General features: G+C 44.9%; 1 pseudogene; it reads right to left on the bottom strand.

Annotated features, from left to right (window-relative positions):
* Positions 1–11738: 11738 nt before the first annotated feature.
* On the bottom strand, positions 11739–13027 carry LOC143389401 (gap junction alpha-8 protein-like; annotated as a pseudogene).
* Between the last annotated feature and the right edge of the window lie 2885 nt (positions 13028–15912).

Raw genomic sequence — 15912 nt, 5'->3', positions numbered from 1 at the left:
ATGGAGTGTCTTAAACCAGAGAACTTTGTGTTTCTGGCTACATCTAGTAGGAAACCCCACACAGCTGCACCTTATTAACATTCAAGGTTGTGTGAAAGTGCAGAATACTGGGAGAGCCTATTAAATATAATTTTGCAGAATTACTTTGACCCATATAACTTTTGAACAAAAGGGAAGACTATATAGAGATGAAATTTCAAATTGAATATGTTAGTTGAAGTTCATAAATAAAATTTATGATGTGCATGTTCTCACCATACGAATTGTTCTAAATATTGAGTCACCTATCCTCTACACCTGGTGGGGGGGGCAGAAAACTCTGTCTCCTACAACTTCCTGTTTTAAGACTAACATTTCCCTAGAATGACTAATGACAGGGGCATTCATTCATTTTAGAGAAATCCCCAACTTAATCACTGGGCTGTGACTTACTGCCAGGATTTTGGTAAGACAATCACAAAGGAGTGTAAAGCTAGCATGTTTCAAAGTCTGAGATATTCCTTCTTATTTGTTACCCTGATACATGCACACACATACACTTCTGCATTTTCCCCCAAATGCACTACAATAAATTTAGTGGACTGAATATTTGGGTCCCCCAAAATTCATTTGTTGAAACACTAATCCTCAATGTGATGGCTGGGAGGTGGGGCCCTCGCGGCATAATTAGATGTAGATGAAGTCATGAAGGTAAAACTCCCAAGATTGGATTAGTGCCCTTGTAATGAGATAAAAAGACCAGAGTTCACCCTTTTTTTGCCATGTGAGAATAGTGAGAGGCTGTCATCTATGAGCTAGGAGGAAGACCCTCACCAAGAATTAACATGCTGGCGCCATGATTTGGACATACAACTTCCAGAGCTATGAGAAATAACCACCTGGTATAAGGGTTTTTTGTCATGTTAATTTAACTAAGATGTTGGGTATAATATTTTGTTATATATTTTCACTTGGAAGTATATCACAAACACTTTCTCATGATAAAGACAATAACACTTTCATTAACTCAATAATATTGCATCGTATGATCTAACCAACCTACTTTTTGGGGCTTCTTTTTTGTGCATTGTTTGCTATAGTAAAATAATATGGTATAGAATGTGATCCAAAAGTCACACTTCTTCAAACAGTTTTCTCCATCACGTTGGGGATTAGGGTTTCAACATAGTCCTTTCACTGTGTCTATGTCCCAGAAAATTCTGAGCCACACATCAAGCTCTTCCAAGCGTGGCTCCCATGGCAGCAGAGCTGGGCCTGCAGACAGCTGCAGTCGGGTAGGCAGCTAATGGCTTGTGGGGAAGCCGTCGGTCTTCCATGTTAGTGCAGAAAATTCAAGAGTCTTCCTTGAGCCCCTCACACTAGGGGGAGGAGGGGAGGGGGTGCCGAAGGGGACACCACAACGTTTTCTTCTCCCCTGACAACTCTCTTCAAAGAGTGCCCCTCTCAATTAAACCTTATCATTCTTTTAAATACCCTAGGCATGTATTATGGATATGAGGTGTCCCCCAAAGCTCTGGTGTTAATGCAGGGATATTCAGAGGAGAAATAGATTAAAGCAATGGATTGTGAGAGCTGTAACCTAATCAGTCCATCTTCATTTGGATGTTAACTGGGTGGTGACTGTAGGGGGGGGGCATGGGTGGAGGGGTTGGGTCACTGGGGGCGTGCCCTGAAAGGGTTCACCTTCTCTTAGGCCCCTTCCCTGTACCCCCACCCCCTTCATAATTTAGAAGATATATATTTTATTTTAATATAACACACATACACACACACACACACACACACACACACACATATATATATATATATACACACACACACACACACACACATACATACACACACATATATATGTGGTTTTTCTTTTTTAAAAACATTTTTATTTTTAGTTACACATGACAGTAGAATGTATTTTGGCAGAAGAAACATGCATAAAGCATGACTTATTCAGTTAGGTTCCCACTCCCGGGGTCGTACATGATGCGGAGCTACCCTGGCTGGGAAAGTTGTGGCCAATATCCTGCTGTCTCTGCTGTTCCCTGCCTGTCCTGTCCCTTCACCCTGCTTCCTAGCAGAGAGAGTCAGGAACACCAGAGCACCTCGGCTTTCCCATATCTCTCCTTCTCCTTACTCCTTCCGCCTCTGCGTTCCTGAGTCTACACTGGTACAACCTGGGATTTTAAACTTTAAAATTATGTGTTAAGAATCACTTATGAAATTTGTTTTCTGTCTTGTAACTATACTTATAACAGTTTCATTTAATTCATTTTGTGTTTAAATGTCTTCAGTATGCATCATTTTTAATCTCTTCCATACTTGGACTTTTTTTTTTTTGTACCCAGTATGAACTCAGGGGCACTTAACCACTAGATCACATCCCAAACCCCTTTTTATATTTTGAGACAGGATCTCATTGAGTTGCTTAGAGCCTCGCTGAGTTGCTGAGGCTGGCTTTGAACTTTAAATCCTCCTGCCTCAGCCTCCTGAGCCGCTGGGATTACAGGCCTGCCACCGCCTCAGCTTACCCTCTTAATTCTTTAACAAGAATTTTCTCTTTTGCCTTGAGTGGGTCATGAAAAAATTTTTTTCTTTGAAGTTGTTTTTTAATAATTGAGAATAGCTTTACTCATAAATGAAATTTGGCTTGCTGTGCAGTTCTTGGTTTAGATTTTCATCTTCAGTATCCTGTAGATGTTATATTATTTTCTTTTTTGATATTTTTTTATTTGTAGATGGTCACAACACCTTTATTTTATTCATTTAGTTTTTTATGTGGTGCTGAGGATCCAACCCAGGGCCTCACACATGCCAGGCAAGCGCTTTACCACTGACCACAGCCCCGTTCTATTATTTTCTGACATTTATTATGTTTTGGAGAAGTATGATGCCAACATGATATGTTCTTCTTTTTCTTTTCTTTCCTTCTTTCCCTCCCTCCCTCCTTCCCTTTCTTTCTTTTTGGTACCAGGGATTGAACCCAAGGGTGCTTAACCACTGAACCACATCCCCAGCCCTTTCTTATTTATATTTTGAGTCAGGGTCTTGCTAACTTGCTCAGGGATTTGCTGAGTTGCTGAGGCTGGCTTTGAACTGAACCCCCTGCCTCAGCCTCTGGAGCCACTGGGATTACAGGCTTGTGCCACAGCGTGCAGTGATTTTCTTACTTTCTTGACAGTGTAATCTTAGTTCCTTCTAGTTCATTCTCTCCATGGTCATTGTGGCAGTCTGAGGGAAGATGACCAGTGGAGTACTCTGGAGGTGATGGCATATGACTTCCAAGGTTAAGTTGTAGAAGATACTGAAGCAGCTGGACACAGTGGTGCATACCTGTAATCCCAATGATATGGGAGGTTGAGGCAGGAAGGTCACAAGTTTCAGGTCAGTCTCAGGAACTTAGTGAGATTCTAAGCAACTTAGTGAGACCCTGTCTCAAAATTTAAAAAAAAGATTGGGAATATAACAGTGGTAAAGTGCCCCTGTTGAAGCTTTGCTTTGGTCTCTTGGGTCACTGGCTCAGCATAACCAGCCTCCAGGTCATGAAGACACTCAAGCAGCCTACAGAGAGGTCCAAGGGAGGGGAATGAACTTGCCAGACCAACTTTCTGTCCCTTCAACTTGGATCCCACCATTGCAGTCGAGTCTTTGGTACCTGCAGGCCCCATCAATATGTGATTGCAACCATATGAGCATCTCCAAGATGCTCCAGAATTCCTGATCTATAGAAACTCAAAGATAATACATACTAGTGTTTTTCTAAGCCACTAAGTTTTAGAGCAACTTGTACAGTATGAAAATTATCATAGGTAATTATATATATATTCAGTAAAATATATGTATGTACATAGACATATATCTCTTATTACTAAATATTTGCATGGCATGGTGAGGAACTCTATCCTTAAATCTTTGATATTTGTTTCATCACTACTTATTGAAGCCAAAGCCACATATTTTAGGGTTTTGGGTAGCCATCCCTAACGTCACTGTATCAATTTCTGTAAATAGATATTTATAAAAGGTCTGACATCTCAGTGGAGTAATACAGTAAGCGTTTATTTTTTATTTCATGTAAAGTTTAAAAGTTCAACTAATGGGAAAATTGGTGGGGATAGGAGAGTCCTCTGATCTACAGTATTCAAAGTGTGACTGATATCTTCATCAAATGACTTCCAAAATTGTCCTGGTGACCTCATCTTTAACATTTGGCTGCCATCTTCAATATATGGTATCTGACATTGCTCCAAGTGACAAAATCTAGCTATTATGAAAATATCCTTTTCTTCCTTTGTTTTTAAAGTTGGATTTCTTTCAAGACTGGAACTCCTGGGACCTTTAGATAGATTCTTGTGTCGTGGAAGTGTGCTCTGTTGCTGGGGAGAGCTTGGCCAGTGTCTCTGCTCTGCCTGGCGGTATCTCAGTGCCTCATTCACTCACTCACCAAATGTCACTCTGTACCAGCCACTGTGCTCAGTACTGTATATGCAGTCACATGTAGGATGAACCTGCCTCTCAGTCACCTGCAGTCAGAAGTGAGAAAGCCATTAAAGACAATTGGATAAGTGCTATAACTGAAGAATTCACAAAGAGGCAGCAACTAGCTTGGTCTTGAATGCTTTGAAATTTCATGAAGAAGGAAATATTGGAGCTGAGTCTTGAAGGATAAAAAGGAACTGCCCATGATGGATGAGGGAGGAAGGCCGGACACAGCACAGCATCCTGAAATAATGTGGAATCCATCTGTGGCAGTGTGCCCAAGCTGTCCATGCTGGGGACCCACGATGGTTCCCTACGACGGAGGCACATCATGGTAAGGGACACGGAAGATGAGGGACTACAAAGGTGGAATCTTAATCTGGGGCTGTTGCTGGCACACAATGGAGATGAGTTTTGACTGTCTTATTTTTTAAAATGTTTTTTTCTAGTTGTCAGTGGACCTTTATTTTATTTCTTTTTATGTGGTGCTGAGATCAAACCCAGTGCCTTACACATGCCAGGCAAGTGCTCTACCACTGAGCCCCAGCCCCAGCCCCAGCCCCATCCCCAGCCCTATCTTATTTTTTTAAAGCAAACTGAAGGAAGGTTGAAAACCTTCTGAAATAGAGGAACCCGACATCCTGCGGACATTTAGGTAGGCAGGAACTGACTGTGAGTCTCTTCAGGGATTTCTGCCAAGACGAATGAATTCCAACCAGTTTTCACATTTCAGGGAGTGTGTCTTGGTCTATTTGGATTAAAAACAAACAAACAAACAAACAAACAAACAAACTTGGCCCTCTGCCAGAGACAATTGGATGAATATAAGCATCCACTAAGATTATATTCAACTGAGGGAGAGAGTTCCCATAATTAAAATGGAGCTGCTATTGTAGAAGAAGGGAGGATGATTCTGGGCAGGTGAGAGCAGATATCATCTGGGGATGGCGAGTTATAAAGGGCTTTGTAAGTCATGTTAAGGATTTAGAATTTATTGGGGAAGCAGTGAAGAACTATTTTGAGCAAGAAGTGACATGATAAATCCCAGGCAGAAGATTCTGGCTAATCTTGTTTGGTTGTCCAGTTTATTTTCACCTTTATTTTTTCAGTTGTAGATGGATATGATACCTTTATTTGTTTATTTTTATGTGGTGCTAGGGATCGAACCCAGTGACTCACACGTGCTAAGCAAGTGCTCTACCACTGAGCCACCACCCCGGGCCCAAGTTTGTTTTTATCTTTAATGAATAAATTTAACTCTTCCTAAAGTTCTCATTGACATAAAGGAGAATAAACTCTTTTGCTTCTTTATATAGGCTAAACAAATATGCTTTTTGTTTTTTCCTGGGATCTGTGTAGAGAAAGACAGGGAACAAATTGACCACATCTTTGTTGGCCAGGAGAGTCTTCATGTTCTTCTGGAAACAGACTCCTCTTATCCCACCTAGTGGTGTGTTGGGGTTGGCTTGTACTAACTGGAAGTCATTTGCTAAATTTTCTGGAATTTTTGTGAGTCATTTATTCATGTAGTCATTATTAGCAATCAAATTATATAAATCTAAACTTAAAATGATGGAACAAAGGAAATAAACACTTAAAGCTTACCCTGTCTCAGTTCTGGAGGGGCCCCATGGTGAACGGCTATGGGGGAGCATGTGCTGGAGTACCCAGGTTTATCTCAAGCCAGGCAGCAGGGAGAGACAGGCAGGGCCAGGTGTGAGAGCTACTGAGAAGTCACACGACAACTACAAGGGAGTCAATAACGAGAACCACCTGAGGACTAAGGACCTTCTACTAGGCCACACCTTTTAAAGTTTTTATGGTCTCTCAAAACCACCGTGCTAGAGACCAGCTTCCAATCACATGGACTCTTGGGGGACGCTCAAACCACAGTATAGAGGTCTGTTGCATAGCCACTGAGTAGAAATCTTCAATCATGTGCTACTTCATATCTGTTCCCAACTCTGCATTCAGTGACATTACATTGGAAGCTCAAAATTGGTAATGGTGGGAGAATTCACACCATGAAATTGGCAAAGACTGCAAACCAGGGCTTCTTTACCCTGAATGTTCACCAACAGGCCCCTCCCCACCCTTCCCCAGGCCCTTGATTCCAATAGAGTGGCTGGAAACCAAGGCAGTGTCTTCACTTTGGAGCTTGGCTGATATGTCAAGAGAACAAACAAAGATGGTAAAATCAAGTTAGTTTTATTTGGTTTGTAACAATCTAACATGTACCTATTAGCTCTGGTACAGGAGAGGGGAGGGTTGGAGAATACAAGACCACTATCCCGGAATGCCTCTCTTTGGCCAGAGAATTCTCATGAAGTCTGTTAGAGTTTGTTTCTTAGCTGAGTCTGGACTCCCCTGTTTCACGGGGGAAAAGGTTCAGAGAAGCCGCGGAGCCCTCCACTCCTCCCTCCAGTTGTCCGAGAACTCTTGACTGCTCTAGAACGCGTCCTGAAGGCTGGGGGCCGGAGACACAGCAGGTCCCTAGGAGCCTCTGCTACTTGAAGCTACTGCCAGAGCTGAAGGCCACCCTTTCTGCCTTTGGGACCTGTGGTGTCTAAGCAGCAGGGAATGAGCTGCCTTTCATAAAAAACTTTTTTCTTTCTTCTTATCCATCTGCTTAACTGACAATTTCCTTTCCTTTTCCTCCTCCCCCTCCCCCAACACGTTTAGTTATGAACAATAATTGTAAGAAGAAAAACCTCCCCATCTATTTCCTATCACTTCGAGGCACACACTCACTATGTTTCACAGATTGTATTTACACTCAAAGGAGTTTTCTACCCAACCCGGCAAAACTTTTTTTTTTTAATCTAGACTTGTCTAACTTGGGTTGTGCAATCATTTGTACACGGTATGTGTGGGAAGGTCATTCAGGGTCAGGGGAAGAAGAGGAGCAGGTTGGGGGGGAGTGGGATGTGAGACGCTCTTGGGGTCCTGGGCATTCTTACCCTGTGCATCCTGAATGATGCTCCTCGGGAACTGGAGAGGAGCCGTGACCTGCACTGGTCTTGCTCTTGGCCACCCACACGGCGTGGACTGAAGAGTTCCTGCATAATGTCTTTTGGGATCTGTGAATTCCCTTATGCCATGAATCAGAGAATGTCTCAGGGAACGACCCATCTCTACACTTGGGTTCTGACAAGCTGAGTACCTTTGGCATCACTTTCCACAAACAATTCTCACACGATTGGAAGTATTCTTTGTTCCTAGTTAGGAACTCAGGACTATTATTGCCTCCGCGTGTTCTTCATTTTATTAGTCTCATTTTTATTCATACCTTAGTTAATCTGTGCAGTATTTAAAAGTGATTATTGTCATTGCTTCAGTATATAGTTTACAATATGGACTTACAAATTTAGAAACTGCCTTCTTTCCTTTTCTCATATTTCCAAATTAGTGAGTTTTTTAAAAAGACCTATTACATCTTGTGAGGGAGAGGTAGAATTGATCTAGAGAAAATTGTCACATAGAGCAGAGAGGGGGTATCACGGAACCCCCCAGAGTCAAGAAAGGGGCAGTCACCATTCCGGATTTGAATGTCAGTGTTCTCTGTGGGTCCCCTTTCCCAGTGACTTCAGTGACATTTATCCAATGTTGTGTTGGATGCTTCACCTGTGTGGAAAGGCCAGAGTCAGGGCCTAAACCAGACAGGCCCTTTCACCATGTCCCAAACGCTAGCCTGGGGATTACTCAGCTGAGCTTGGAACATTCTAACTGAACCTTGAGTAATTCTGTCTCTTCTGGTCACAGATCTCCCTGAAAGAGGCATTATAACTGCTATCAAACGATCAGCCTCTTCCTCTGGAAGGGGCCACGCTCCTGCTGTCCCACTGTCCATGGTAGGTCCATGAGCTCCAGGGGTTTATCCAAAAGGGAACTGACTAGAAGAAGGAACTAAAGTTGGCCCTAGTGGAGCTTATGGGATCATAATCCCGAGTCAGATGCTGAAGAATGAGCTACACAGAGGACAGACATGCTGCTGCCTCTGAATGGAGATGGGCAGCAGGTGGGCAGCAGCTTAAGTTGAGGCCCCTTATTCCAGAACATGAAAATATCTGCCAACCTGTCTTCACTCATTTCTTAGGTTCAAAGAGTTTCTGGTTCCTACTAAACATAAGGAGTCAGCGTTTTGTTTTGTCTTCTGTGAGGAAACTGATCTCCAGAGTGTCTACTGCACACCGAAACTCTCACCAAGTAACTGCCAGGCACTTAGGAGGGGCAGTGGGGACCACCCGCCGCCCTTCTCCCCAGTCTTCCTACTGCTGGAGGAATCTCTCACTGCGTGGCACCACTTGCCAGGCTGCAGGCGTGGCAGCCAACTACACAGTCTTCATGATACCCCTGGAGGTAGGTAGGTGGTAAATGCCATCTCTAGTTTGTAGACAGAAAACTGAGGTATAGAGAGGTTAAGGGGCAATAGCAACACAGCTACTAAATGGCAGAAATAGAAAGAAAATCCCAGTCCTTTGAAAACTGTGACTCTTCCTTCCAAAACAGGCTCCCCTTTTTGTTGGGAAGACTAAGAGGGAAAACAGCAACTTGTGTGGGGGCAGAGCAGATACAGGCACTGAAGCAGGATGCTACTTCATCGGAGGAGACACTCAGACACACACACTTACATTCTAGCCAGAGAAGGAAACCAGAAGCTTTTCCTTATAGTTCTACAACTAGTTCCAAATAGCACCAGCAGTTTCACTTAGAAAAAGGCATCGTTTTTCTTTTCTTTTCTTCTTTTTGGTCTTCAGTCATAGTTAAGATAGACATCTTTTTCTGGTACTGGCTGGGGGCAGTGGCACACGCCTATAACCCCAGTGGCTCAGGAGACTGAGGCAGGAGGATTGCAAGTTCAAAGCCAGCCTCAGCAACTTAGAGAGGCCCTAAGCAAATCAGTGAGATACTGTCTCTAAATAAAATACAAAAAAAAAAGAGTTGGAAATGTGCCTCTGTGGTTAAGCACCCCTGGGTTCAATCCCCAATACCAACCAACCAACAAACAAAAAAACAGCCCCAGAACAAAAACAACTTTCACTAACATGGAAACAAAGGAAGAAAAACTACAGGAGCAGAAGTGCAGTCTTTGCAGTCAAGGATGCACCCTCTGGTTCTCAGACATGAGATTTGGATACTTCCCTCCCCATATGTGGCAAGGTCTTTGCTGGAATAATGTCACTTGCAAGGGATAAGGTTCAAGCAGTAGCCAGAAAGTCACATGTCTGTCAGATAACCGCTGTTCAATTGTGTATTGCCTGATACATTCCTCCACTGGAAGTTTGTTATTTGAGTTTCCTAGGTGAAATATATTTTAGGCTTTCTTTCTCTCTCTCTCTCTCTCTCTCTCTCTCTCTCTCTCTCTCTCTCTCTTTCTTTTTTTTTACACACAAGACAGTTTATTTGTCAGAGCTGAAAAAATAAAGGCACATCCCTCCATCACAATCCCTCTTTCAAATGCAAATTTCCAAGGACTAATTATCAAGCAATTCATCTTAGAATGAATTTAATTTTTAGTCCATTTGGCTTTAGAAAGAGACACAAGAAATGGGAATATTGCTTGTCATGGGATGAGTATTGTGGGAGAAGGCTTGCTTTGGAAAGGCATATCTAGAATAAAAATGTCAAGGAAGGTGGTCATTAGAGGTCAAGACAAGGTCTTCCATATGGGCAGGGGAGAAAGGCAGGCTTTTTAAAGTACTCCCTTTAGGCCCTCAGGTGGCCTCCTGCCAGCTCCCTGCTGTGGACCTGGTTTCTACACCTACGATGCCTTGGTTGGCACTGAAGTCCGTGAGGCTTGGTTTCGGTTTACACAGACCACCTTAGTTATCACTTCTCTTTCCACTCTGGAAATCGACAGACCCCAGGTGAAACTGCTTCCAGTGTGAGACAGGAATTCCCTAGAGGACTTCCCCTGACTGGGTTCTGGTTTGAGGTGGGCTGGTTGTGGGGAAACAGGGCAGGAGAACTACATGGCAGGAGAACTACAAGATTGCTCTCCCTTCCTTTTGCCTCTGTCGCACCCACCTGGTAAGAGGTCCCCCTGTTGCTACTCTGATGGCTCCTTGGGTACTTGTCTTGTGCTAGGCAAGACCTGAGAGCTGATCTTGTGAGGACAGGCCTGCGAGTAGGTGTCCTCCAGCTCAGAACTGGCCCTCCTCTTTGCCCCTTATGAAGGAAGGTGTAGATTTTAGGCTAAGAACTGATGTTAGGAGAGGAAAATTAAAAACAAAACAAAACAAAGTGTTGCTTCAGGCAACAAAACTGTGAACAGATTTCAAAGCCTAAAGCCTTTCCATTTCTCGGGGAGCAATTTCAGCCTCTTGCTCCTTCTCTGATGGCGTTCAGGGCCAAATTCCTTCTTTCAGAACCTAGGGGCTCCAATGATCCAAAGGAATGGTAAGAACGCAGGGCATCTCCTGGACTGGTGACTCACACTAACACTCCCACGTGCTGAAATGACATTTGGAAGCTACAAAAAGGAGTTGAGACCATAAATAATGAGACCAATTCCACAGGAAAGCTGGGCTGACTAATGTATGCTGGAGTTGCAAATTGGTGCCCTTGCAAGTTAAATTTTGTTTGCACACATTTCATTTGACCCATATATTGTATCTACAATTTAGTTGCCAATATGAAAAATTTTTGGAAACTTCAATTACAAGTTTGAATTTCTGGCTTCTCTTGGGAAATCAGATGACCAGATGACACTGCAAGGTGAAGATTACCTGGAACTGACCTGCAGCTGCCCCTGCTCTTCAACTTTCACAGCCCCATCTCTCTGCCCGGAAGGAGAGCAGACCCTACTTCCCAGTTCAAATCCGTGCATGGGTCCTGTAGGCGTTCAGCTGAGCCCTCTGATGCAGGAGCACATGGCTGGTGATGGGAGGTGCTGTGCTGATAAAGTCTGGCTGAGTTAGCTTGAGACAGGACTGAGACGAGGCTATGCTATAATCACAGTTCTGACTGGAAGGGTTTCCATGGAGAAATGAGGATCAAAATGAAGTCCCCCGTGGCCGCTGGAGAATAGGACAGGACAGTCATGAGACTGGGAACTTGGCTATCAAGGAGTTCATCTTGGTAGTTCTCGTGTATGGGAGAGGCTGTTTTCTAGTTGTACAGCAGGCACTGTTCCAAAATGACTGCAACTGTCCAACCAGGGACAGCGGTGACCAGAGGGGACAGAAGACTCAAAGGATGTCGGCACCTTGTTGTTTCATCTTGCCCTGTATTACTGGGGAGGGGTGTCTGTTTTTGGCCTCACTTCATATGGTTAGATCATCTGACCGGGCCTGCTGCTGGCTTTGCTCAGCCTGCTCAGGGGCCTGGTCTCGTCAGCGGTCAGCTCCAGACAGAGTGTGGTGCCTTCTCTGCCGACAGCCCGGGCTTGGTCATCTGCTCGGCCTGCAGCTCTTCTTTGTCACCCTCCTTTCCCACTCCCGGGGTCTCTACTTTGTCCCCGTCTGGCACGGCGGCCTCCTGCCCTTCCAGGGTGACCCTCTCGCCCTCTGCCGGCTTCTCCCCGACTTCGGGCTCTGCTCCCTCCTCCACAGGCGGCTCCTCCCTGGTGCCCTCCTGTGCTGCCACCTGCGTGTAGGAGGGCAGCGTCTCTGGGTAGCCCTGGGCCAGGTCCGCCAGCGGCCCCGCGCCCATCTTCTCCTCAAACTGACCGAACGGCTTGGCCGCCAGGGGACTGGTCTCCACCATCCCGACCTCAGTCAAGGGGAAGTAGTGGGACACGATCTTCTCTTCCTCCAGGAGCTGGTAGCCCTTGGCTTTCTGGATGGAGGAGACAGCGATGAAGTGCAGGGACTTCTCCGCTGGCATCTCCGCCAGCGGCTGCTCCGCCGGCCGAGGCCGAGCAGAGGCCCTTGAGGCCCAGGTGGCTCATCTCCATGATGTTGAGGAAGAGGGACACGGAGGCAACCGACAGCATGAAGAGGATGAAGATGATCTTCTCAGTGGGCCTGGACACAAAGCAGTCCACCACGTTGGGGCAGGGCCAGCGGCTGCAGCGGTAGAGCGGCAGGATGCAGAAGCCGTAGAGGAAGTAGTGGCCCACCACGAAGCCCACCTCCAAGAGCGTCTTGAAGACGATGTGGCAGAGGTAGGTCAGCAGCAGCGTGCCCTCCAGCTGGAACTTCTTGGCGCCCTTGCTGCCGCTGCTGCCCTTGCGCACGCTGCCCTGGTCCGTGCGCTCGGCCTCGGCCGGCGGCTCCTCGGCCTCGCGCTCCGGGCGCTTGTCCTACATGCGCACGTGGTGCACGGAGTGGCCCATGAACACAAGCGACGGCGTGGACACAAAGATGATCTGCAGCACCCAGAGGCGGATGTGCGAGATGGGGAAGGCCTCGTCGTAGCACACGTTCTCGCAGCCCGGCTGCTGCGTGTTGCACACGAAGTCAGACTGCGCGTCGCCCCACACGAACTCGGTGGCTGTGCCCAGGATGAGGATGCGGAAGATGAAGAGCACCGTCAGCCACACACGCCCAAAGATGTTCGAGTGCTCATTGACCTCCTCCAGGATGTTGCCCAGGAAGCTCCAGTTGCCCATGCCGGCCACCTGCGGGGAAGGCAGAGGCTGAGCCCCCTGGCCACTCAGCCCGCTCCCTCCTGCTCCCCCCGCTCCCCTGAGCTGCTGCAGTCCCCAGGCGCCGGGACCAGGCTTCCTTGGCGCACACCGGCACGCGGGGACTAAGGGCGACAGAACCTGCTCCAGGGCTTCTGCAGGCCCCCTGTGCCCCAGGACAAAAGGAGCATCAGCTCCGCCTGTAAAATGGGCTTTAAGCTCTACATAAAACGGGTGGGATGATCATGTTTTCATCCATTTCACAGATATTTTGAAAGCATCCAAGAGGCAATATCTATGTGATTCCTTGAATTCCACCCCAAAATAAGGATTTACTGTGGGCCATAAATAGAGACCCACGGTTAGATGGATTCAAACAAGATCATGTATCAACGGAAGGTTCACGAGACATGACACTGAAAATAATGCCCCATGGGTATCTGGGTCCCCGACAAAATGTGTGTGAAGTTATCTACAGCCACCTTTCTTCTCACTGTGTGGGAATTTATAGGAATCATATGTTTGCAGGGAAATGGATAGAACTGACATTTGTCAAACACCTTCTGTGGGACAGGCCTTTGGCATTATATTATTTAATTTGATCCTGCTAGGCTGATCTCCATGACGATAGAGGCCGTGTTTATTACTTACTCCTGGGTGGTCAATGCCTGGCCTACATGCTAGCACATAGAGCTTGGTAAGTGTCTTCTAACTAATTCGATTCCAAAACATGGGAAAACACAGGATCTGAGAGGCTAAACAGATTGTTTAAGATCATCAACTAAACAGTAGTCATTTGTGCCCGATCCCCAAAGCTGGGTTCTTTTCACTACACCACCGACAAATACTGCTTGCCATCAGAGCTACACAGTTCTCTGGCTTCTGTGCTCTTAATTTATGTTTTCTCTTCTAGAGGTTGAAATCTGAAAAGTCTTCTTAATAGTCTTACAAATTGAGGGCAGTATATTTTTATTATTGCTCTTTTAAATCCAAAGAACAGAAAGAGTGCTTTGGGAAGGGGTCATGTTACAGGTTGAGACAGGCCCACTGGAACACTTTTAGTATCCCACCAAGGGAAAAGGTTTCAGGGTCTGTAACATATGCTTATTTTTAAAATTGGTACACTGTAGTTGTACATAATGGTGGGATTTGTTGTTACATATTTGTACATGCACACAACATAAAAGTATAATTTGGCCAATACCATTTCCCAGCATATGGTTGTTTTAATAGAGCTAAAATTTTGGTCTATAGAAAAGAATCCTTTTAAACATGATCTTCCTGCCATGCCCCACCACATAGGATAAGGAGCACATGGGACTAAAGGGGTATGCCCACTGCTTTTACTGATATTGATATTTGTTGAACACTTGAAAGAGTGGTAAAAAATGGAATCTTAAATTAGGAATGATTTTCAACTTTAGTGATGGATAAGCAAAGTGGCATCTTAAAGCCTCCTTCCACCCTGTCATTCGGAGCTTGGACAGACAGTACCTGGTGATAGCACACTGGCTGCAGGAATAGGCAATTCCCAGCCTGTGTTCTTATGGTATGCACATCTGTCTACTTTCTTTGGAGATCAGGGGGCATTTCTCCTTTCAGAATCCCAGAAATTCCCAATTAGGTAAGGTATTCTATAGTAGTTCTCTCCTGAAAAGATCAGGGCAGCTGTGGCATGAATTGGCACTGGGAAGAATTCCTTGTAGGCCTGTGGAATGGAGAGCAGGAGGTCTTCAGAATCAGCAGCATAGAATCCCAGCCACAGGTATCTGCTTTTAATTCACTCATGCTATAGTTAAATCTAGTGTTTGCTCTGTAAACTGTCAGCTCTTCCCTAAAAATCCAGAAAACAGGTGGGAAACCTCACAATTGGGTAAGCAGTCCCAGAGTGAAGCCCACTGGTGACAGCTGGGAAAACATCCATTTCTTATCCAACAGTTCAATCTAAAACACTAATCATCATAATTTCTCCCGTAAGGTCAAATCTGGTTTTAATATACTCTAAATCTAATGCTTTACTATTGGTATCTTACTTAAACTTCAGTTTGGTCAGCCTTACCTGTATTGGACCATATTGGTTGTTTGGGGTTTCTATGAGTATTTAACATATACTCTCAGAAATGTGTGTGGTGAGTACATGCTCTCAAAACGATGTCCATCAGTCTTGTTTCCCCACTTAGGATCAAAAAGTCTTGGATGGCTAAAATCATTTTGGCTCCCTCCTCCATGAACCGTCACAACACAGAACAAAGCACTTTACAATGTGGGAGTTCCATAGACACCAGCATATAGAGCTGATGGTAATCATTAAAAATTATTTTTTAGTTGTAAATATATATATTTTTTTTATTTGTATGTGGTGCTGAAGATCGAACCCAGTGCCTCACCTGTGTGAGGCAAGTGCTCTACCACTGAGCCCCAGCCCCAGCCTGATGATAATCATTTTAAGATCTGAAATTCTAGCTGGGCATGGTGTTGCCTGCCTGTAATCCCAGCAATTTGGAGGCTGAAATAGGAGGATTGCAAGTTCAAGTCCAACCTGGGAAATTTAGCAAGATAATAAATAAAAATGTCTGGGGATGTAGTTCAGTGGTAGAGTGCCCCTGGGTTCTATCCTGTTACAAACAAACAGATCCAAAGTTCTCTATGTGAGTGCATCCAATACCAGTACTACCAACTCTTCCTTTATCAGCATAATCATAGTAAGAACAAAGCAGTAGTGAGTACCAAGAAGGATAGTAAATTCATCTCAAACCAGCTATTTTGAAACAAAAAAAGGCTTATTTTGTATGAGATAAAAAATATAAACTGGGTGCTTCTTATGAATTTTATATGTTCATGACACAAGAACCACTACACTAGTAATTTCC

Source organism: Callospermophilus lateralis, unplaced genomic scaffold, assembly GCF_048772815.1.
Source record: "Callospermophilus lateralis isolate mCalLat2 unplaced genomic scaffold, mCalLat2.hap1 Scaffold_73, whole genome shotgun sequence".
In the NCBI taxonomy this organism is placed as follows: domain Eukaryota; kingdom Metazoa; phylum Chordata; class Mammalia; order Rodentia; family Sciuridae; genus Callospermophilus; species Callospermophilus lateralis.
Note: the sequence above shows the minus strand (reverse complement) of the source record. Positions and strands in the feature narration are given on the sequence as shown.